The following is a 22,971-nucleotide window of genomic DNA, read 5'->3' on the forward strand; positions in this document are numbered from 1 at the left end:
GTAGACTGCACGGAGCTATGTGCAGTGAAGTTTGCACTATTCCGAAAGGCTTGAAGCTAATTAACGAGCATTGTGCCTCTTTTTAATCTTTAATAACTTATTACAACTCCGGACTTCTTGTGTTACGGCAAAAACTGGACGTACTTCGTGTACAAACTGGACAATCTCTTTCGAATTATCAGGGTTTCTGACGAGAACTCATCTGTTACATGGGCACTTCATTTTTTTAAACTTATTACAACTCCCGACTTTTTTGCGTTCCGTACACACCATTCAAAGCGACGTCATCAATTTTCAAAACTTTCTGACCTCATTTGCTATTTTTAGTCATTTACCGATTTGTTTAGAGAGCTAAATGTCTGTGAAATTGAAAATCACTACAAAATGAACTCTGAAAATGTCGAAACTTGGCATGGTTTCATCATTTCACCCACATAGTATGTGCAAAAGAGTAGAGATGGTTACGGCAAAAACTGGACGCACTTCGTGTACAAACTGAACAATCTCTTTCGGAGTATCAGAGTTTCGCACGAGAACTCATCTGTTACACTGGCACTTCATTTTTTTGAACTTATTTGAACTCCAGAGTTTTTCTGTGTTCAAAATGCACCATTCAAAGCCACATCATCAGTTTTCAACCCTTTCTGACTTCATTTGTTATTTTTCATGCATTTACTGATTATTTTGAGCTATAAGACCCTGAAATTGAAAAGCATTTCAAATGAACTCTGAAAAGGTTGAAAGTTGGCATGGTATCATCATTTCACCCGCATAGCATGTGCAAGAAAGTAGGGAGGGTTACGGCGAAAACTGGATGCACTTCGTGTACAAAACAGACAGTCTCTTTCGAAGTATCAGGGTTTCATACGGAAACTCGTCTCTTACAAAGGGATTTCATTTTTTTTGAACTTATTTGAACTCCAAAGTTTTTCTGTGTTCAAAATGCACCATTCAAAGCCACATCATCAATTTTCAGCCCTTTCTGACTTCATTTGTTATTTTTCATGCATTTACTGATTATTTCGAGCTATAAGACCCTGAAATTGAAAAGCATTTCAAATGAACTCTAAAAAGATTGAAAGTTGTCATGGTATCATCATTTCACCCACATAGCATGTGCAAGAAAGTAGAGATGGTTACGGAAAAAACTAGACGCACTTCGTGTACAAAACGGACAATCTCTTTCGGAGTATCAGGGTTTCATACGGAAACTCGTCTGTTACAAAGGGATTTCATTTTTTTGAACTTATTTGAACTCTAGAGTTTTTCTATGTTTAAAATGCACCATTCAAAGCCACATCATCAATTTTCAACCCTTTCTGACTTCATTTGTTATTTTTCATACTGATTATTTTGAGCTATAAGACCCTGAAATTGAAAAGCATTTCAAATGAAATCTGAAAAGGTTGAAAGTTGGCATGGTATCATCATTTCACCCATATAGCATGTGCAAGAAAGTAGAGAGGGTTACGGCAAAAACTGGACGCACTTCGTGTACAAAACGGACAATCTCCTTCGAAGTATCAGGGTTTCATACGGAAACTCATCTGTTACAAAGGGATTTCATTTTTTGGAAATTATTTGAACTCCAGAGTTTTTTTGTGTTCAAAATGCACCATTCAAAGCCACATCATCAATTTTCAACCCTTTCTGACTTCATTTGTTATTTTTCATGCATATACTTATTATTTGGAGCTATAAGACCCTGAAATTGAAAAGCATTTCAAATGAACTCTGAAAAGGTGGAAAGTTGGCATGGTATCATCATTTCACCCACATAGCATGTGCAAGAAAGTAGAGAGGGTTACGGCAAAAACTGGATGCACTTCGTGTACAAAACGGACAATCTCTTTCGGAGTATCAGGGTTTCATACGGAAACTCGCCTGTTACAAAGGGATTTCATTTTTTGAACTTATTTGAACTCTAGAGTTTTTCTATGTTTAAAATGCACCATTCAAATCCACATAATCAATTCTCAACCCTTTCTGACTTCATTTGTTATTTTTCATGCACTTACTGATTATTTCGAGCTATAAGACCCTGAAATTGAAAAGCATTTCAAATGAATTCTGGAAAGGCTGAAAGTTGGCATGGTATCATGATTTCACCCACATAGCATGTCCAAGAAAGTAGAGAGGGTTACGGCAAAAACTGGATGCACTTCGTGTACAAAACGGACAATCTCCTTCGAAGTATCAGGGTTTCATACGGAAACTCATCTGTTACAAAGGGATTTCATTTTTTTTTAACTTATTTGAACTCTAGAGTTCTTCTGTGTTCAAAATGCATCATTCAAAGCCACATCATCAATTTTCAACCCTTTCCGACTTCATTTGTTATTTTTCATGCATTTACTGATTTTTGTGAGCTAAATGACCCTGAAATTGAAAAGCATTTCAAATGAACTCTGAAAAGGTTGAAAGTTGGCATGGTATCATCATTTCATCCACATAGCATGTGCAAGAAAGTAGAGAGGGTTACGGCGAAAACTGGATGCACTTCGTGTACAAAACAGACAATCTCTTTCGAAGTATCAGGGTTTCATACGGAAACTCGTCTGTTACAAAGGGATTTCATTTTTTTGAACTTATTTGAACTCCAGAGTTTTTCTGTGTTCAAAATGCACCATTCAAAGCCACATCATCAATTTTCAACCCTTTCTGACTTCATTTGTTATTTTTCATGCATTTACTGATTATTTGGAGCTATAAGACCCTGAAATTGAAAAGCATTTCAAATGAACTCTGAAAAGGTGGAAAGTTGGCATGGTATCATCATTTCACCCACATAGCATGTGCAAGAAAGTAGAGAGGGTTACGGCAAAAACTGGATGCACTTCGTGTACAAAACGGACAATCTCTTTCGGAGTATCAGAGTTTCATATGGAAACTCGTCTGTTACAAAGGGATTTCATTTTTTGAACTTATTTGAACTCTAGAGTTTTTCTATGTTTAAAATGCACCATTCAAAGCCACATCATCAATTCTCAACCCTTTCTGACTTCATTTGTTATTTTTCATGCATTTACTGATTATTTCGCGCTATAAGACCCTGAAATTGAAAAGCATTTCCAATGAATTCTGGAAAGGTTGAAAGTTGCCATGGTATCATGATTTCACCCACATAGCATGTGCAAGAAAGTAGAGAGGGTTACGGCAAAAACTGGATGCACTTCGTGTACAAAACGGACAATCTCCTTCGAAGTATCAGGGTTTCATACGGAAACTCATCTGTTACAAAGGGATTTCATTTTTTTAACTTGTTTGAACTCCAGAGTTTTTCTGTGTTCAAAATGCATCATTCAAAGCCACATCATCAATTTTCAACCCTTTCTGACTTCATTTGTTATTTTTCATGCATTTACTGATTTTTGTGAGCTAAATGACCCTGAAATTGAAAAGCATTTCAAATGAACTCTGAAAAGGTTGAAAGTTGGCATGGTATCATCATTTCATCCACATAGCATGTGCAAGAAAGTAGGGAGGGTTACGGCGAAAACTGGATCCACTTCGTGTACAAAACAGACAGTCTCTTTCGAAGTATCAGGGTTTCATACGGAAACTCGTCTGTTACAAAGGGATTTCATTTTTTTGAACTTATTTGAACTCCAGAGTTTTTCTGTGTTCAAAATGCACCATTCAAAGCCACATCATCAATTTTCAGCCCTTTCTGACTTCATTTGTTATTTTTCATGCATTTACTGATTATTTGGAGCTATAAGACCCTGAAATTGAAAAGCATTTCAAATGAACTCTGAAAAGGTTGAAAGTTGTCATGGTATCATCATTTCACCTACATAGCATGTGCAAGAAAGTAGAGAGGGTTACGGCAAAAACTGGATGCACTTCGTGTACAAAACGGACAATCTCTTTCGGAGTATCAGGGTTTCATACGGAAACTCGTCTGTTACATGGGCACTTCATTTTTTTAAACTTATTACAACTCTAGACTTTTTTGCGGTACACACCATTCATAGCGACGTCATCAATTTTCAAAACTTTCTGACATCATTTGCTATTTTTCAGTCATTTACCGATTTGTTTAGAGAGCTAAATGACCGTGAAATTGAAAATCACTACAAAATGAACTCTGAAAATGTCGAAACTTGGCATGGTATCATCATTTCACCCACATAGCATGTGCAAAAGAGTAGAGAGGGTCACGGCGAAAACTGGACGCACCTTGTATACAAACTGGACAATCTCTTTTGGAGTATGAGGGTTTCAGACGAGAACTCATCTGTTACATGGGCACTTCAATGTTTTTTAAACTTATTTGAACTCTAGCCTATTTTTGCGTTCAGTATGCATCATAATAAAACAGAAAATAAATACAATAGAAAAGGCAAAAACTATATAAAAAAATTACTCAAAAATAAATAGCAGAAAATAAATAATGCATACAAAAAAATTATATAATTTTTTTTATATTCACAAAGAAACTAAATACAGGAAATAAATTACTCGGAAATAAATAGAAGAAAATTATATAAAAATTGGTTGGGGCGCTGCCCAGTGGGCGTGCCAGACATAGGGTTTGCAAATACAGGCCCACAAGGGCCAGCAGGCTCACACGGCAGCGCGCCGAAGTTAGGCCCAGAAGCCTGCTATAGAGAGGAGTTCGAGACAGCAGCCGCGCCGGGGCTTTTAAACTGGTGCGGGCGCCCCTCGGCTAGCGAGGTGGGACTAAACTTGCCCGCACCGCTCCTGCGCCAGCACACCCCTTTAGTATCGGGTCATGGCTCCAACCGGTACTAAAGGGGGGGTCTTTAGTACCGGTTGGAGCCACCACCCGGTACTAAAGGGGCAGTTTCCCGCCCCTTGGCCTGGCGAAAATTGTCCTTTAGTACCGGTTGGTGGCTCCAACCGGTACTAAAGGCCCCTCCTATATATATGGCACTTACGAAATATTCAGTTTCATCGACCACCACTTCTTCTCCAACTACTTCGCGCGACATCGCCTCCGCCGCCGCCGCGCCGTCGCCCATCGCGCGCCGCCCTCGTCGCCCCCGCCACCCGTCGTCGCCGTCACCGCCGTCGCCCCCGCCCCGTACCACGTCGCCGTCTTGATCGCGCCGTCGCCCCGGCCTGCCGCTCATCGTAGCGCCGTCCCCGTCGCATCGACGTCTCGCGCCGCCGCCCGTATGCCGCCGCCCGTATGCCGCCGCCCCCCGCTCGTACACACACACATACACATATTGTTTTTACTTATTTTCTGTTTTCTATTGTGTAGATTAATGTTAGATAAATTACGTAGATAAGAATGTTAGAATGTTAATGTTAGATGAATTATATGGAAAAGATGTTAGATATTAATGTCAATTTTAGATGAATTAGCTAGATATTAATTAGGTATATATATGAGATTTGAACTAGTTGAATTAATATAACTAGTTTATTTTTAGTAGTAAAATTAATAGAACAAGTTTATTTTTAGTAAGAAAATTTAGGTATATGAGATTATTTGAACTAGTTGAATTAATATAACTAGTTTATTTTTAGTAAATGCTTAGTTGAACTAGTTGAATTAGTAGAACTAGTTTATTTTTAGTAAGAAAATTTAGGTATATGAGATTATTTGAACTAGTTGAATTAATATAACTAGTTTATTTTTAGTAAATGCTTAGTTGAACTAGTTGAATTAGTAGAACTAGTTTATTTTTAGTAAGAAAATTTAGGTATATGAGATTTGATGATCTAATTAAAATATTACTATATATATAGCTACTTTATATATTTTAGTAAGAAAATTAATAGAACTAGTTTATTTTTAGTAAATTCTTAGTTGAATTAGTTGAATTAATAGAACTAGTTTATTTTTAGTAAGAAAATTTAGATATCTGAGATTTGATGATCTAATTTAAATATTACTATATAGAACTAGCTACTTTATTTTAGTAAGAAAATTAATAAACAAGTTTATTTTTATTAAATGCTTAGTTGAATTAATAGAACTAGTTGAACTAATAGAAATAGTTGAATTAGTTGAATTAATAGAACTAGTAAGTGTTTAATGTTTCACTATATGAACATAGGGAATGTCGTCTGACGACGAAAAAGATTTCATTAAGTGCGAATTTCGTGAAGACCAGCGCGGCCTGTGCGACAGAAATTTCCTTGTTGATGATAGGCGCTTTAGCATCAAGCTGGATGAGACCTTCGAAGTGGATACAGTAAGTCACAACGACAAGTCTTTTTTCGTAATTAAGCATGACTTATATATGCTTCATTTGCTTCAACTTATAATTTTAAATTTTCACTATTCTACTAGCGCATCCCCTGCTATGCAAGAATTTTTGTCTTGGATAAGATAGGTTTAAGTGCTATGGAAACTATGGAGGTAAAGAGAGTTTACCTGAAGACCGAGCATGGTTATACTTTCAACGTCAAATTATACAATGCAGACACGTACACCTATTTTGAATGCAAAACTTGGCAAGCACTATGCAAGGCTTATGCATTTGAGCCTGATATGGTTATCACCTTTGATATTCGTCCGAAAGATGATATTGAAGGTAATAGAGACATCTGGGTCGATGTGCAGACGCCTCCAGTTCTACCATTATGTGAGTTTCTCAACCATATTTATGTCTTTGATATTGTTTATTAAAAAATAGTTGACAACTAATTTCTATTGACAGCTTATTTCCATTCAAGCAAACATGTCCGGCGCTTGGTAGACAGGACCTACTACTGTCTCAGAGCTGAACTAAACTGCGAGGAGATAAGTCATTATGTTTCATGGCTTGAGGATCTTGATGCTGTTAAGAGAAATCATTTTCCTGAATTTGAAAATCTTAGTACTCAAAATGTGCGACCAATAGTGATCGTATTGAACTACGGTCACATGTATTTAGGAAAGATGGTAAGATTTTTACTATTAGTCCTTAGTGCATCTTTTGCATACATTATTTTTCAAGCTAAACTTTCATTGCTAAGTATATTAATTACTATACGATGTTCTTCAACAGGGACTCCCGATGACAGTTGTGCCTCAGTGGATCGAGACTAAAGGTCGCATGTCAATTGTTAGCTTACGGGCCAAGATATCCTACAGTGCACATGAGTGCATTCAGGATTTCTGAAAGCGATGAATGCTTAATAGTGAAAGATTGGAGCAAAATTGTTAACGATCGCAGAGAAGTACTAGGGGGCAGCAATCAGAAGCGCATCCCACGATTAGGAGACAGGTTCATCTGCATGCTCCAATATGATGAATCAGGAGAGCTATACATGTTCTATGCTATTTTACCTGAGAGAGAGCAGCAGGAGTGATTTAGCTAGTTATCATGCTCTTAGTACTTGTTGTCCTCTAATGCGTGTCCGTGTTCTTCGTCCTGAACTTAATCTCATAGAGTGATTTGCTTTTGTGGTGTTATGAACGCTTATAATATCATGACCATGTTGAACTCAATGATATCTTTGCTAGCTAGTATATACTGTTGTTGGTGATGATATGATGCAAGAGTTTTTATATTAATATGATGATGATGATGATGAGTTATTATATCATTTATGAAAGAAACCACATATTAGTTTCAACCGCATGAAAATAAAAATTAAAACCAAAACACACCCAAACATTTAGTACCGGTTGGTGTTACCAACCAGTACTAATGTCCTACACGCACCCGGGCCTGGCTCGTGCCACGTGGTGGCACGTTAGCGCCAGTTCGTGCCGAACCGGTACTAAGGGGGGGGGGCTTTAGTCTCCACTCTTTAGTGCCGGTTGCAGAACCGGCACTAAAGGCCCTTATGAACCGGCGTTAAAGGCCCATTTTTCTACTAGTGCGTGTTGCTGCTCTTTGTGTTGTTGCTTCTGTCTTTGGGGCGTTTGCGGTGTTGTGGCTCACGGTAGTCAGGCATATCCTACCAGCGCTTCGAGGTGGATGTACTTTGCCAGAACAAAGCATGAATGCCGGCAACCTTGTAGCATCTGCAGTCTGCACGTCCCCAGGTGCATCCCTTTCTCTAATCTGTTAACAATCCCAGTTCAGTTTGGGTCCCTAATGTGTGTGTTCTTCTCCAATGCATCGTCTTGATTCTTCATGTGATTGCTAAAATGCTAGCCAACAGATTGGAAGTATGCATGTGCCTGCTCTTTTTAGTTTGAATCAACCATCCTTATCTTTTGGGATCCATTTATGGTTAGATTACTGAAATATTATTTCCTGTGCTTGCTAGATTAATAAGTCGCCACACCAAGCGAGTTGTGCGTATACTGGGTTGTAGTTGAATTAGTTTAGTGTCTATTCTATGAACGATGTCAACTATGCCTTTCAGTAGGGGTTTCGAATTTCCTACTTACACTGGTTCAGTCCCTCTGATGGCTAGAGAAATGAATCCTGCATGAAACTGGTCGACGGCTTTGAAGTATTTAGATTGAAGATTATGGAGATCATTTTGGTTGAGAACTAGAACTGAATTAAGCTAGAAATACGCTACAACACTTGGTGTAGGATTCAATATATCAGATGGAATGGTAGATGTTAATTATTCAAGGTGGATGGTCCACTACAACTATTGCTTACATGATTCATTATTGGTCAGTTGCATGCTTTGTTAGTCGATTGGGTATAGGGGTCATTCAAGAAAATAAATGATAGAGGAAAATATTACCCCTGTAGTAAGTTTGATTGAGACAACTTCTCTCTAATTATTTGCAAATGTTTGAGATGTTTATGGACCTTTATAGGGTGAATTGGTGAAAGTGAATATTTATGATTCCAGAGCTCATGGTCTCCATTTTTGTTCACATGTTTCATTATATAGGACATTGCCCGTGCGTTGCAACGGGGCATAAATATTTTAATGATGAACAACAATCTTGTGAAACAAATATTACCTTCAAATTTCTCATACACATCAAGCAGCATCAAATTTCTCATGCACATCAAGCAGCATCGAAGCATACACCTCCGTGGAAGCTCCGATCGGACAAACCCAAGTTGATGACATATACATGCAATATCAAAGCTAGAACAAATAGTAATCAATTATGAGACAAAGCACATTGTAGCAAAATCTAATACTGTTTACTCACAGCCATATTGCTTAACTTATGCATCACCAGGAGGGCAATTGATTAGTTCCTGAAGGCACTTAACGTGGTTTCATTGGCACGCAAAATAGTGAGAACATTCTTTCTACCAGCTTCAAAAACCACGTTGCATAATGCCATTCATTCTTCCATCTAGAAAGTGTGTGGAAACACTAAGCTATACTACATTATATGGTATTTGATAAATCCAGTTACGAACATGGAACATAAATTTTGACTTTTTATAGTTGTCCCAAAAAATTCACACAATTTATATGTTGCAACACATAGAAAGAGAAAGCATACGTTCAGAACCAATATTTATCACACCAAAATGGATGTAAATAGAAACATCACTTTTTCTTGGAACGGATGTAAAATTCATATTACAACAGTCATCTAATTTCCTAAATGGACCTACACAGACCAGGAAAGAATTTTTGCTTCCCTAGGGAATCTTCCTGAATTGTTTCTTATATTTCCATTCCTCCTAATCTTCGGTTCTGTACAAAGCTCTTCAACTGCACAAAACAGAAAAAACAAAGAACACAATTGCATGATCAACATAAGTCGTGTGTTCTAATGGAAAGCGCCGTAATGCAGCAATATAATTCTATGCTGATTACAGCAGAAGTTGCAATATAGGTCGACAAAAAAGCAAGTTTCAAGCACCTGGAAACAGATTATAGTACAAAATTTTAGCATCCTTGAACCACTACATACTAACACAAATTAATTTATCAGTGTTCATGCACATAGAACAAACTGTGTTGCCCACTATAGGTTAGGAAATTAAAGATGAATACTTATTAGAGTGTAACTGACATGTTGAAAGATCCTGCGAAGTTTGAAATTAATCGCATAGATACTGCTGATCCTAAAAATTGAATTGCAACGAAAAGGTGGAATACAAGTAGAGAAAAATAACAGAGATTTCAATGGGCGGGCATGGCCGAGGACATGACAGCTTCAACGCCACACCATCTTCAGTACAGAGATTTTGTTTGAACTGTGGTGGACTCTGTACATGGTCCAGATTAGCTCATAATGAACACTATTAGGTTTACCTCTCCAATTTCTGCTTGCTGCAGCTTTTGTGCTTATGAAGAGGAGCCTCAAGTGTTGCTCATGGCCCCAAGAGTTTTCATCGCAACCCATCTCGAAGAACAGGGCAAAGAGATCAAACAACTCATCCAATCGACATAAACTATATCTCAAACCTTGAATGCAGCTCCACTTTCCGAAAATCACTGACCAGTTCACAAGGACATCTCCAGGCCTGAAAAGGCTGAAAAATACAAGCATATAATAAGTTTCTATGCTCAGCAGTAAAAATACAAGCATATAATAAGCAATCACCAGATAACTTACTTCTCGCCAAGCAGATTTGAAGCATGAAATTTCTGCCCTCATGGACGCGCCATGGAGAAGAGTAAATTCATTAAACACTCGTACCTAAATGAAAGCAGGAATTTGAGCAACAAAACGGGCATGTAGAAAAATATCTCAGCGACTGCGAACAATTGATCAAAAGGCATGACTTACAGTGGATAGACTGAGGTCTCGGCCGTGCATAGATTCTACCCAGTAAAATGGCAGCAACACGCCAAGAACAACGACAGTTAAGGATCACATCTGTCCATACATGGTCCATACTCCCTGAAATCCTGGAAGAACAAACCGTGAAAAGTTGAAATTAGGAGTAAATAACATATCAAAAGAGTTCACAAATAGAAAGGAGAAAATCCGATATATGTACAAAGACAAAATTATGTTTCCGTATCATAAACTCTGTATATCCAAATCGCTAGGAAGATCCTCTGCTGGGCTACTACTGCAAGGACATCCAGCATTCTGCTCGTACTTTTAAACACATGAACGAATCAACATGTATGCACTGAATGAAAATATCCTCATGAAACAAACCAAAGGGGGATGAAAAGCAGATCTGAGACTTGAGGAGAGAAGAAATATCATACTGATGTACAATCCAAATAACCTAAACCTGAAAATAGAGAATAGAACCATGTATGCATACTTGTACCCTTTCTGAATCATTAAATACACCATAACTATTTTAAATTTATTCGTTTAGCAATTAGGACACCGTACATAGAAGTAATTAATTACCTATAAACATCAAAAGTTAACTAAACAGTAGGCTATTTACATGGACCAAATCAAATTTGTGACTGGTTTTAAGGTTGGAATTGAACACTTGCAGACATAGACGACTCAAATCAACCTTGACTAATCAATAAACAATCGATTCCAACATACGGAGAAGAATCTAAGTTTCTTGTGAGGCTTCATCTAGGAACAATATGATTCCCAATCAATGAAGAAACACGTCACACCACTTACATGGGACCGAAGAGGTTCTGGCGGAGGTGCCGAAGACATGCGAAGGCGGCCCCGGAGGTGCTCGGATCTGGCTGATGCAAGGGTCCATAGCGCGATAGGGAAGGCAGGGGCTCAGGGGCGTCGCCGTACAGCCGATGGTGGGGGCGGCGAGCAGCGATTGCTAGAGATGTGCTGGCCGACGAGGTGGAGATGGTGGCTGCTTGGGCCTCCAGCGGTGGCTGGTCTGACCGGCGCGGCTGCGCGGTTGTGCCCCTGGTCGGGGTAGGGAGGGCAGCGGAGGAGGTCGTCGGGCGGCGTACAGGGGCTGCAGCGGCCGGTGGAGGACCACGGGTGGACCAGCGCGGCGGCGAGGTGGTGCCGAGGACGGCGAGCGATGGCCGAGGAGCTGAGGGGCGGGGTGGGGAACTGGGGATGAAGCCGACGCTAACCCTACACCTAGCCATTGTGTGCGTGTGTGTGTGTCGATGAGAGAGATGTGGCCCATGTGGGCTTTGCGGGGCTTGGCCCATGCGCGCCTGCGCGGGATGAGCGACGACGGACGAAGATTGCGAGCGACGTAAGAGGGGAGACGGAACTTTATGTTTCTTTTAGGTAGTAGAGAGTAGAGAAGTAGAGATACCAAGTAGTATATTTAAGTCATTTGGTCTGTTCTGTATTTTGTAGCAGTTTTTACTTGCAAAAAAATAAATAGCAAATGAAATTCCAATTAGATATGTATGCACTGTTCTAAAAAAGGCCATAAACTGATTGTGCGGTGCACTTGGTATGGTCTGTGCCTCCCTTCGCCGCCTCCCCATACGACCAGGTAGAGGAGGAGCACGGGCCGCAAAGACGACGAGGTGGCCGAGCTGCCTGTGGCGCCGTCGCCGTTCCTCGCGAATCAGTAGGAGGTGTGCTGGCCGCAGAGACGGTAGAGATCTCTTTCGCTCACTCTCTCAACGCTATAGGGGAGTGGCGGGCCAAGGTGCGCTTGCCGGCGCCGCCCGCTGACCGGTGGATCCAGGCGTACCCTCTTCGACGACCTCTCGGGCACGTCACCGCTGGCGACGGTGAGGACCATGCACTCCATCCACCATTGGCCACCAGCAGTAGCAAGACGAAGGTGCCGCGGCGGGGATAGCTCGAATTCGCTCGACAGGAGGAGAGCGGGATGCAGAGACGACTATCCGCGGCTCCGTCACCGTTGCCATTTATATCACAGCAGATAAGGTCGACGATCTTGGTTTGGCCTATCTCTTGCGCTTTTTCTTTGCCACTTCCATATTTACATTTTGCTGTTGTACAATTGGATCTATTAAAGTGATGTCTGGGTCGTTGTTGCAGCCTTGCAGGTGAAGGCCTTGTGGTGGGACTCCTTGCCTGCTAAACTAACAACAAATGGACTTTCTTTTAGAGTAAAAGCGGGTTTGGTGCATTGGTATGAAGAGCTTTGAGAGTTGTTTAGGTGGCCAGCGTTCATGTTAATCTCCGTGTGTGTGTCGAAGAGGATATAGGATATCTGTGTTGTGTGTATGCAGCCAATTCTCATGTTTTGGATTCGGTAGCCACTAATTTTTTTGAAGCACAATCAAACAGCTAGCATGAATAGATGATCGGCCTAATATTTTCCATTTGATGCGTGATTGAAATGGTGAATTTGCTAGAAAGAAGAAGAATTTTTTAAACTCCCAATCAGAGTCAAACTCCTAGCAATGAACAAATGATTAGCTTAATAAACTTTTTAAATGGGTAATGTAATTGGCCAGATAAAGAATGATAGCTTTGTATTATGAATTATGCGCAGGCCTCTGTTGTCGTTTAGATCGCCACCTATATATGCATTCCAAGGCTTTCTATGGTGATGCTACAGGTTCATGTTCTTGAAAATTTTCTTTGCTTGTTTCTTCTTTTGGGTCTAGCGTATGAGCTAATTTGGGGCTTCTCTTTCTTAACTTCATTGGGCAAGACTTCGCTGCACGCCTGGGGGTGTCTCTCCATGGCTGCCAAATTAAAGGTCCTAGGTCCCAGGTGAACTTGTGCTCCTTCTAAATGATGTAGGGTAGAATCCTAGAGGCCGATCTTTCACGTTTGGAGAGGATCCCTACGAAGAATACGAAGAACACGAGGAGGGGAACGAGGGAAAAACACTCAACCAACAAGAATAAAAGTCACACATGCGCTAGATCATCGAGGCACGAGGTAATACAAGATCCAAATCCAACAAGGGACGATACAAAGGGTAACCGGTTCTTCTCCGTGAGGAGGTCTTGAAGATGGTCTTCTCCAAAAGGAGGTCTTGAATCAAACAAGGATCTTCTCCGAAGAGGTGTCGTTCCTCGCGAAGGAGTAGATCCGGATGGATGAGCGAGGCTCTATCTCACAAATGAGCTAAATCAACGCTAAGTCTCGAAGAGAGGAGGAGGAGTCCTATATATAGGCTAGGGGGGCGAAGGGGTACATGGGCCTCAACCCAACACGCGCACGCAGGCGTGGTCCGGATGATCCGGGTGAGGAGCCGGATGATCCGGGCTCTGTCCGGATGATCCGGGTGGTGGCCCGGATGAGCTGGTGACGCAGGCGGTGGCGATGTAGGTCCGGATGTCCGGATGGGGGTCCGGATGTCCGGGCAATGTCCGGATAATCCGTGTCGGCGTCCGGATGGTCTGGCTTCGGGGTCCAGCTTCGGGTGTCGTTGGGGGAGTTAGCCGGATCGTCTGGACCGGGGTCCGGATCGTCCGGGCCCTCGTCCGGATCGTCCGGCCAGCCATGGACTTGGCGGTTTTCTTCTCCGTCTTCACGCATGTCTTTTGCTTCCGGCTCTCCTTGCTTCCTAGCTTCTCCATGGCTAACTCCTTGGTACCTGAGTATGCAAAGTGTCTCCGCTTGAGGTAGTAGCCATGTCTCGTGTGATTCGAAAGGGAGTTGTGAGAGGAGTGATGTCACCTCGGTTTTGAGAGCTCTTGCACGTGCTCTAGTCATAGGTCCAAGTGGTGTTGTAGGAGATGTAGATGCGTCCATGGGGATGATCATGGGATGCTCCGCATCATCTCCCCCCCCCCTTGGGAAAGATCCGACCTCAGATCGAAATCTTCATCACCATGGTATGGCGAGAGGTCTTTGATGTTGAAGATGTTGCTCACATTGTACTTGTCTCTTGGTAGGTCGATCTTGTAAGCGTTGTTGTTGTAGCGTGCTAGCACCTTGAAGGGTCCATCGGCTCGCGGTAGAAGTTTGGACTTGCATTCGTTGGGGAAGCGGTCCTTGCGAAGGTGTAGCCACACGAGATCTCCAATGTTGAATATCATGGGTTGCTTGTTGACGTTGAGCTTGGTCGCGAGTCGTTGTACTTGGCGCTCGATGGTGTGCCTTGTATCCTCATGCATCTTCTTGATGTAGCTTGCTCTTACACTCGCGTCCATGTTGGTGCGCTCTTGTAGTGGAAGAGGTAGAATTTCCAATGGGGACAACGGGTTGAAGCCGTAGACGACCTCGAAGGGGGACTTGCCGGTAGTCGAATGTCTTGCGCGGTTGTAGGCGTACTCGGCGATGGGTAGACACTCCTCCCACTCCTTGATGTTCTTCTTGATCAACACGCGAAGTAGAGTGGAGAGTGTACGGTTCGTCACCTCCGTTTGGCCGTCGGTTTGAGGATGGTATGCCGAGGAAAACAAGAGCTTGATTCCGAGCTTGGCGCATAGCGTCTTCCAGAAGTAACTCAAGAACTTGACGTCGCGGTCCGAGACGATTGTCTTTGGTACTCCATGAAGTCACAATATTTCCCTACAAAAGAGATTGGCAACATGTGAAGCATCGTCTATCTTGTTGCATGGAATGAAATGTGCCATCTTAGAAAATCGGTCCACAACAACAAACACGGAATCCTTTCCATTTTTAGTTCTAGGCAAGCCAAGTACAAAATCCATGCTAATGTCTTCCCAAGGTTGATAAGGAATATGAAGAGGCATGTAAAGACCATGGGATTGAGCTTTAGACTTAGCTTTGCGACATGTGGAGCATCGGTTGGTGAAGCGTGAGACGTCGCGGAACATCTTGGGCCAAAAGTAGTTCTTGGAGAGCATGGCGAATGTCTTGTCGCGACCAAAGTGTCCCATGAGTCCGCCTCCATGAGCCTCTTGCAAAAGGAGCAAACGAAGAGAAGACTCGGGAATGCAAAGTTTGTTAGCTCTCATAAGATAATCATCGTTGATGTAATATCGTTCCCAAGATGTATGCGTCAAACACTTAGCATAAGGAGTAGCAAAGGAAGGATCATGCGCATACAAGTCTTTTATGTGCTTAAAGCCAATAACATTCAACTCAAGTTTAGTGACAAGCGTGCATATGCGGGAAAGGGCATCCGCCACAACATTTTCCTTACCCTTAATGTACTTGATCACATAGGGGAAATATTCAATAAATGCACTCCATTTGGCATGACGCTTGTTCAACTTAGTTTGACCTTTCAAGTATTTAAGCGTTTCATGATCGGTATGTATGACAAACTTATGAGGTCTAAGATAATGTTCCCAAACATGTAGCACACGCACTAAAGCATAAATTCTTTGTCATAGATGGGATAGTTAATTTGAGCACCAAAGAGTTTTTCACTAAAATATGCAATGGCTCATTTTTCTTGCATCAAAACTCCGCCAATTCCGGTACCACTTGCATCACAATGAACCTCAAAAGTTTTGTCAAAGTTGGGTAAAGCAAGAATCGGAGCATGAGTAAGCAATGATTTGAGCTCATCAAAAGCGGCAGATTGCAAGGGTCCCCAAACAAAAGGAGCATTTTTCTTACTCAAAGCATGCAAAGGTGCGGCGATGGTGCTAAAGTCTTTCACAAAGCGGCGATAGAATCCCGCAAGGCCAAGAAAGCTACACACTTGTTGCAAATTAGTGGGTTGGGGCCAAGTTTTAATTGCTTCAATTTTAGATTCATCAACATGGACACCCTTGGAAGAAACAACGAAGCCCAAGAAAACAAGCTTGTCAACACCAAATGTGCACTTTTTCATGTTGGCATAAAGACGTTCCTTGCGAAGAGTTTGCAAAACAGCCCTAACATGATTTAGATGCTCTTTCATGGATTTGCTAAAAACAAGAATGTCATCGAAGTAAACCACAACAAACACTCCAATGTAAGAACGAAGCACAAAATGCATAAGACGCATGAAAGTACCGGGAGCTTCCGATAAAACCATAGGCATAACCAACCACTCGTACAAGCTAAATTTGGTTTTGAAAGCGGTTTTCCATTCATCACCTTCTTGTATGCGGAATTGATAATAGCCACTTCTAAGATCAATTTTTGAGAAAATGGTGGCACCGCTAAGTTCATCAAGCATATCATCTAGGCGAGGAATGGGATGCCTATAACGAACGGTAATAGCATTGATATGTCTACAATCCGAGCACATGCAAAAACTACCATCTTGTTTGGGCACAAGTATAACCAGAACGGCACAAGGGCTTAAGCTTTCACGTACATGTTCGTTGTCGATTAGTTGTTGTACTTGCCGTTGGATCTCCTTAGTTTCTTCGGGGTTGACGCGGTAGGGAGCCTTGTTTGGTAGGGGTGTTCCGGGGATGAGGTCGATTCGGTGCTCAATGCCTCAAAGTGGAGGTAGACCCGGAGGTAGCTCATCGGGGAAAACATCTTCGAATTGCTGCAAAAGAGAAGACAACACTAAAGGTAGATCGTGAGAGGTGTTAGTTTTTGGTTCCCCGTCCTTGCACACAAGGACAAAGTGCATAACACTCGATGGGTTCTCACACACTTCTCTCATCTCACTTTTGGTGGCAAATAGGACGAAGTTTTTCTTGTCGCTCACCGTGGAGGCACTCGGTCTTGGCTTGTGGCTCTCACTCTCTTTTGGGTGGATCACTTACTCACTCTTCTCTCTACGATGGGTGGCTTTCTTGTCGGCGATCACTTGACTAGGAGACATAGGTCGTAGCACGTATTCCTTCCCTTTCATATTGAAGCTATAGTGATTTGTATGCCCGTTGTGGATGACGCCGCGGTCAAATTGCCATGGTCGACCAAGAAGGAGGTGGCAAACGGACATCGGGACAACATCACACTCCAAAGTGTCTTCATATGCTCCAATTTTGAAGGAAACCTTGACCGTATGCTCAACTTTTATAGTGCCGGAATCGCTTAGCCATTGGACCTTGTATGGATGCAGGTGCTTCATCTTGACCAATTGTAGCTTGGAGCATAGTTCTTCACTTGCCAAGTTGTGACAACTACCTCCATCGATGATGACCTTGACGGACATTCCATTGATGCTGGCCTTTGTGTGGAAGATGTGGCATCTTTGGTCTTCATCTTGTTGATGTTTAAGAGTCAAGACTTTGGAGACAACGAGAGTGGGGCTCGAATCCTCATCAGAAAAGACTTGATCGTCTTCATCTTCGTTCACGCGCTGGTGCATGGCCACTTGCTCAAGGGCTTCCATTTCCTCTTCACTCATGGAGTCATAGGTTCCGTCGTCGTTGAGGATCATGGTGCGCTTGTTTGTACATTGGAAGGACTTGTGGCCTCGGCCGCCGCAAGTGAAACACTTGAAGGAGCTTGTCTTAACGGTCTCATCGGTTGGAGTAGATGATGAAGCGCGCGGCTTGAAGTTGCTTGTAGTAGGTGGAGGAAGACTTGAGGTTGTCTAAGTTTTCTTGTAACTTGACTTGTCGTCGTTGTTTGTAGATGGCTTGGTTGAGGTAGAAGTTGGGGGAGTCGTTGAAGCTTGGTTGTTGGAGAAGCCGTAGGTCTTGGATGAGTACTTGGCGTACTTGAAGTCATCTTGCACTTGACGTTCCGCCTTGGTAGCTTGATGCACGAGCTCAATGAGGTTGGAGTAGGGTTGGAAGTCGGCAATCTTCTTGATGGGATGGTCGAGGTCATTCAAGAAACGTGCCATAGTTTGCTCATCATCTTCCGTGACGTTGACTCGTATCATGGCTATCTCCATTTCCTTGTAGTATTCTTCAACATTCTTTGTTCCTTGCTTGAGTAGTTGGAGCTTCTTGAAGAGGTCGCGGTTGTAGTAGGTGGGCATAAAACGTGCTCGCATGACATCTTTCATTTGAGCCCAAGTGGTGATTGGTGGTTCACCTCTTGCTTCTCGGCGCTCAAGGACTTGTTCCAACCATATGAGCACATAGTCTTGGAACTCAAGTGATGCCATAGCGATCTTCTTCTCTTCCTCATAGTTGTGCAAATGAAAGATTTTGTCGACCTTCAATGCCCATGATAGGTACTCTTCGGGATCATTGCTTCCATTGAACTTGGGCATGGTGAACTTTAGCTTGCCGTAGCGTTGCTCTTCATTGTGTTGTGGTCGAGGATGATGATGACCCCCTTGACATGGAGGATAATCAACCTCATGTTGCTCTTGGCGTGCAGGAAGTCCATGGTCATCTTGCTCTTGTCGAACTTGAGGTTGAGAAGGAGCTTGTCGAGCTTGAGGAGGAGGTGGGGGAACTTGACGTTGCACTCTTGGTTGGTAGTTCCGCTCTTGGATTTCTTCTCGAAGTACTTCCTCTTGATTGCGCCTATCGCGGTTGCGCTTGTCAATGGCTCGACTTGATTCTTGAAGGGCACGTTGCGCCTCAAGAGCTTGTGCTTCACGTTGTTGTTGTTGAAGATGTTGAGCCTCGGCGTCTTGTTCCTCTTGATGTTGACGTGCTCATTCTTCCTCTTGGCGATGTTGACGTTGTCGTTCTTGAGCTTGTGCAAAAGGATCTTGGTGTGGTTGATGACGAAGTACTTTCTCGTTGACTTGCTCTTGTGGATGATTGCCGTGTAGAGGATTGCGAGATGCATGACGGTCTTGACGCGCGGCTCGTCGAAGAGTGTTCGATGTCGGTGTACTTGAGCCGGAGAAGGTGTCGTCGGAGTGTCGACTTGAGCAGCTCCGTCTTGAGTATGAAGAAGTGGAAGGAGGGTGGTTCACCAACAAGGCACAGATCTCGTCCATTCTTGCATCATTCTCTTGCTTGTGAGCGTCGAGCTTGTTGTCAAAGTAGTCTCTTGTACGCTGCTCGGAGAGTCGCAACTCGGTGGCAAGATTTTCGATGCGGTCGGTCATTGCTTGTTGCTCTTGATGCAACGCTCGTTGTGCACCAAAGAGGTGGCTCTTGGTGACGAATGATGACATGTCGTCGTCTTGCTCGATGTAGAGTGGGTTGGTAGAAGAACTTGGCCTATCCATCATTCCAAGCAAAAATGTGAGTGGGAGAAAGAGAAGAACTTATACCAAATGTACCTTGACCGATGTTGAAGATGGATCAAGATCACTCAAATGTGGACAATGAAATAGCACAATTGGTACCAATTCTTGTCCGTTCTCACACCTACACAAGTAAAAGCTTATGGTGGAGCTTGGTTAGGATGGTGGCACAAAATTTGATGCAATTGTTAGTTTGACTCAAAGATGTTGAAAAAGATTCGCAACTTCACAAATGCAACAAGTAGACCAAGCTAGTAGTGGTACACGGAAACACACACGCAAATAGATAATTGGGATTGTGCAAACCAAAAATGAGCCAAAATGTGGAGTCCATGAAAATGCTCTTGTTGCACAATACTAGAGAGACGCTAGCACAATTGCACAATAGGCGGATACGAAACTTGTGCACAACCTACTAGGCAAAAATGCAACGACCTCTATCCCAAGTATGCTATATGTATGGTATTTCGGTGATATGATCCAAGATGATCGGATATGGAAATCTTAATGTAGTATGATGCTATGGTTCTTGCTTATAAGCTCCTTGCTTATCTTTCTCTTTTGCTTAAAAGCTTGTTTGGCTCTTTCACTTTTGAGCTCTTTTCTCATGCAAAACTTCACGAACCAAGGTAGCAATTGTGTATGCGATGACAACTTTGTGACACAAGAGATGATAACAAGATATGCACCACGATGATATGGTATGTATGCTTATGGAGAGTATGATCACTAATGTGCACAAGTCACATTGCCGGCAATACTCAATGGCTAGTCTCGATGGGTAAGCAACGCAAAAGTAAGGCTATGGTGGTTATCAATGCAATGGCAATGCGTAGACAAAGATGTCGTCAAGGTTACCATCCGTAGCGATGATGAGTAGTCGACGAAGATGAGCGGTGGTGATGTTGATGTCGTGCCGTACCTATATAGCCAAAACACAATAGGACACGGGAAACCACAACTCAAATTCTCGAATCCAAAGTCGAATGGTGGTACGGAGGGGTATGTCATGGGGTTGGCGGGTGAAGGTGGTGGTGGTCGAAGTGGGTGGTGTGCGGAGGCGTAGGTGGTGGTGGAGAAAAACTGCAGAAAATGCAGTTTCGGCAGACGAAGCCGGATGATCCGGGCCAGGAGCCGGATGATCCGGGCGAGTCCAGATGATCCGGGTCAGGGTCCGGATGATCCGGGCAGGTCAACTGCGCACGGGATGGCTCGGGATGAACTCGAAAAAGGGGAGAAATTCGAAGATTTCGTGGATTTTGGATGGATTTTGAGGGTGAGATGGTGGGGAAAGGCAAGATCAACGAGTTACACAACGAATCCACGGATCAAAATCAACAAAACATCATCAAAACCAACAAATCACAAAAAAATTGGGGGCTATTTTTGGTGGGGATTTTCGGATTTAGGACGAAAACAACAAAATCAAGCTAGAAAACAAAGGGTAGGGGCTCCAAAAACGTGATCAACGTGGCTCATGATACCAAGATGATGTAGGGTAGAAGCCTAGAGGCCGATCTTTCACGTTTGGAGAGGATCCCTACGAAGAACACGAGGAGGGGAACGAGGGAAAAACACTCAGCCAACAAGAATAAAAGTCACACGTGCGCTAGATCATCGAGGCATGAGGTAATACAAGATCCAAATCCAACAAGGGACGATACAAAGGGTAACCGGTTCTTCTCCGTGGGGAGGTCTTGAAGATGGTCTTCTCCAAAAGGAGGTCTTGAATCCAACAAGGATCTTCTCTGAAGAGGTGTCGGTCCCTCGCGAAGGAGTAGATCCGGATGGATGAGCGAGGCTCTATCTCACAAATGAGCTAAATCAACGCTAAGTCTCGAAGAGAGGAGGAGGAGTTCTATATAGGCTAGGGGGAGAAGGGGTACATGGGCCTCAGCCCAACACGCGCACGCAGGCGGGGTCCGGATGATCCGGGTGAGGAGCCGGATGATCCGGGCTCTGTCCGGATGATCCGGGTGGTGGCCCGGATGAGCTGGTGACGCAGGCGGTGGCGATGTAGGCCCGGATGTCCGGATGGGGGTCCGGATGTCCGGGCGATGTCCGGATGATTCGGGTCGGCGTCTGGATGGTCCGGCTTTGGGGTCCAGCTTCGGGTGTCGTTGGGGGAGTTAGCCGGATCGTCTGGACCGGGGTCCGGATCGTCCGGGCTCTGTCCGGATCGTCCGGGCCCTCGTCCGGATCGTCTGGCCAGCTAGGGATTTGGCGGTTTTCTTCTCCGTCTTCACGCATGTCTTCCGCTTCCGGTTCTCCTTGCTTCCTAGCTTCTCCATGGCTAACTCCTTGGTACCTGAGTATGCAAAGTGTCTCCGTTTGAGGTAGTAGCCATGTCTCGTGTGATTCGAAAGGGAGTTGTGAGAGGAGTGATGTCACCTCGGTTTCGAGAGCTCTTGCATGTGCTCTAGTCATAGGTCCAAGTGGTGTTGTAGGAGATGTAGATGCGTCCATGGGGATGATCGTGGGATGCTCCGCATCGCTAAATCTTCTATCTCTAGCATCTCCCCTTACCATGATTCATATTTTTCTTCCTCCATTTTGTTCCTGCAGGTGGTGATTTATCTCTTTGCCACATTGATGCCCCAGCCCTGGTTAGCTATTCCTTTTTAGTATATCTTCCTTCTTCAGTCTCTTTGTAGTATTTATATACTTATATTCATTGGACTATCATGTGGTAGCTGCTTTTCTATATGTAGTGTCATGTATTGCTCTACAGAAATGGTTGCTAACTGATTCTATAGAAATATCAACTTAAGCTTTGTGATCTTTTTAACACCAAAAAATCAAGGATTGTGTGAAGTTAGTATTTCTTTTCTTACTTTTAGGTCGCAGACACATGTGTTAATTATCACTCACCATTCTACCTTTCTTCCTTTTCAGGGATATGTGGAAGTGTTTTGGTAGGCAAGTCTTCCTGCCAAACGGTTTGACATGTTCAAGCCCAATATTAAACGAATGCGCTTAATTCACAGCATGGCATTGGAATGGTAAGCTCCTTGTGAGATGTACTATCATGACTACGTTATGAGCAGGGATTAGTATATATTTTTTGGATATTTGCATATGTTATGTGCTCTACTCTGGTTCAGGTTTATTTTGTTTTATTGATGAATTGTATATGTCTGATTTGAGTTCTTTGAAAATAAAACCAAAAGATCGTAAATTCGTGATATTGTAGCAGAGTTGTCGAAGAACCCTTCTGCAGATATCAAATTCGATTCATTTTCTTATTACAACTCTATTATAAATTTCTTTGCAAATTAAGTAGTGTTCTTTGTAAGGTCATAGTATAGAACCAATTAAAGCATGATTCCTGGGTTCTTATATGAAGCTATGTATT

At 42.9% G+C, this 22,971-nt stretch overlaps 1 long non-coding RNA gene across 2 annotated transcripts; it reads right to left on the reverse strand.

The window, feature by feature from the left end:
* Nucleotides 1-9,264: 9,264 nt before the first annotated feature.
* Nucleotides 9,265-11,858, reverse strand: LOC120975931 (uncharacterized). 2 transcript variants are annotated; one of them, XR_005771323.3, is made up of 5 exons: nucleotides 11,405-11,858; nucleotides 10,586-10,707; nucleotides 10,412-10,495; nucleotides 10,108-10,328; nucleotides 9,265-9,561 (listed from the first exon to the last, which is right to left on the reverse strand). It is a non-coding gene; the product is annotated as an uncharacterized lncRNA (long non-coding RNA). The 2 variants fall into 2 exon arrangements; XR_006671450.2 differs by having other exon boundaries at nucleotides 9,265-10,328.
* Nucleotides 11,859-22,971: the final 11,113 nt, after the last annotated feature.

This window comes from Aegilops tauschii, chromosome 3, assembly GCF_002575655.3.
Source record: "Aegilops tauschii subsp. strangulata cultivar AL8/78 chromosome 3, Aet v6.0, whole genome shotgun sequence".
Lineage (NCBI taxonomy): Eukaryota > Viridiplantae > Streptophyta > Magnoliopsida > Poales > Poaceae > Aegilops > Aegilops tauschii.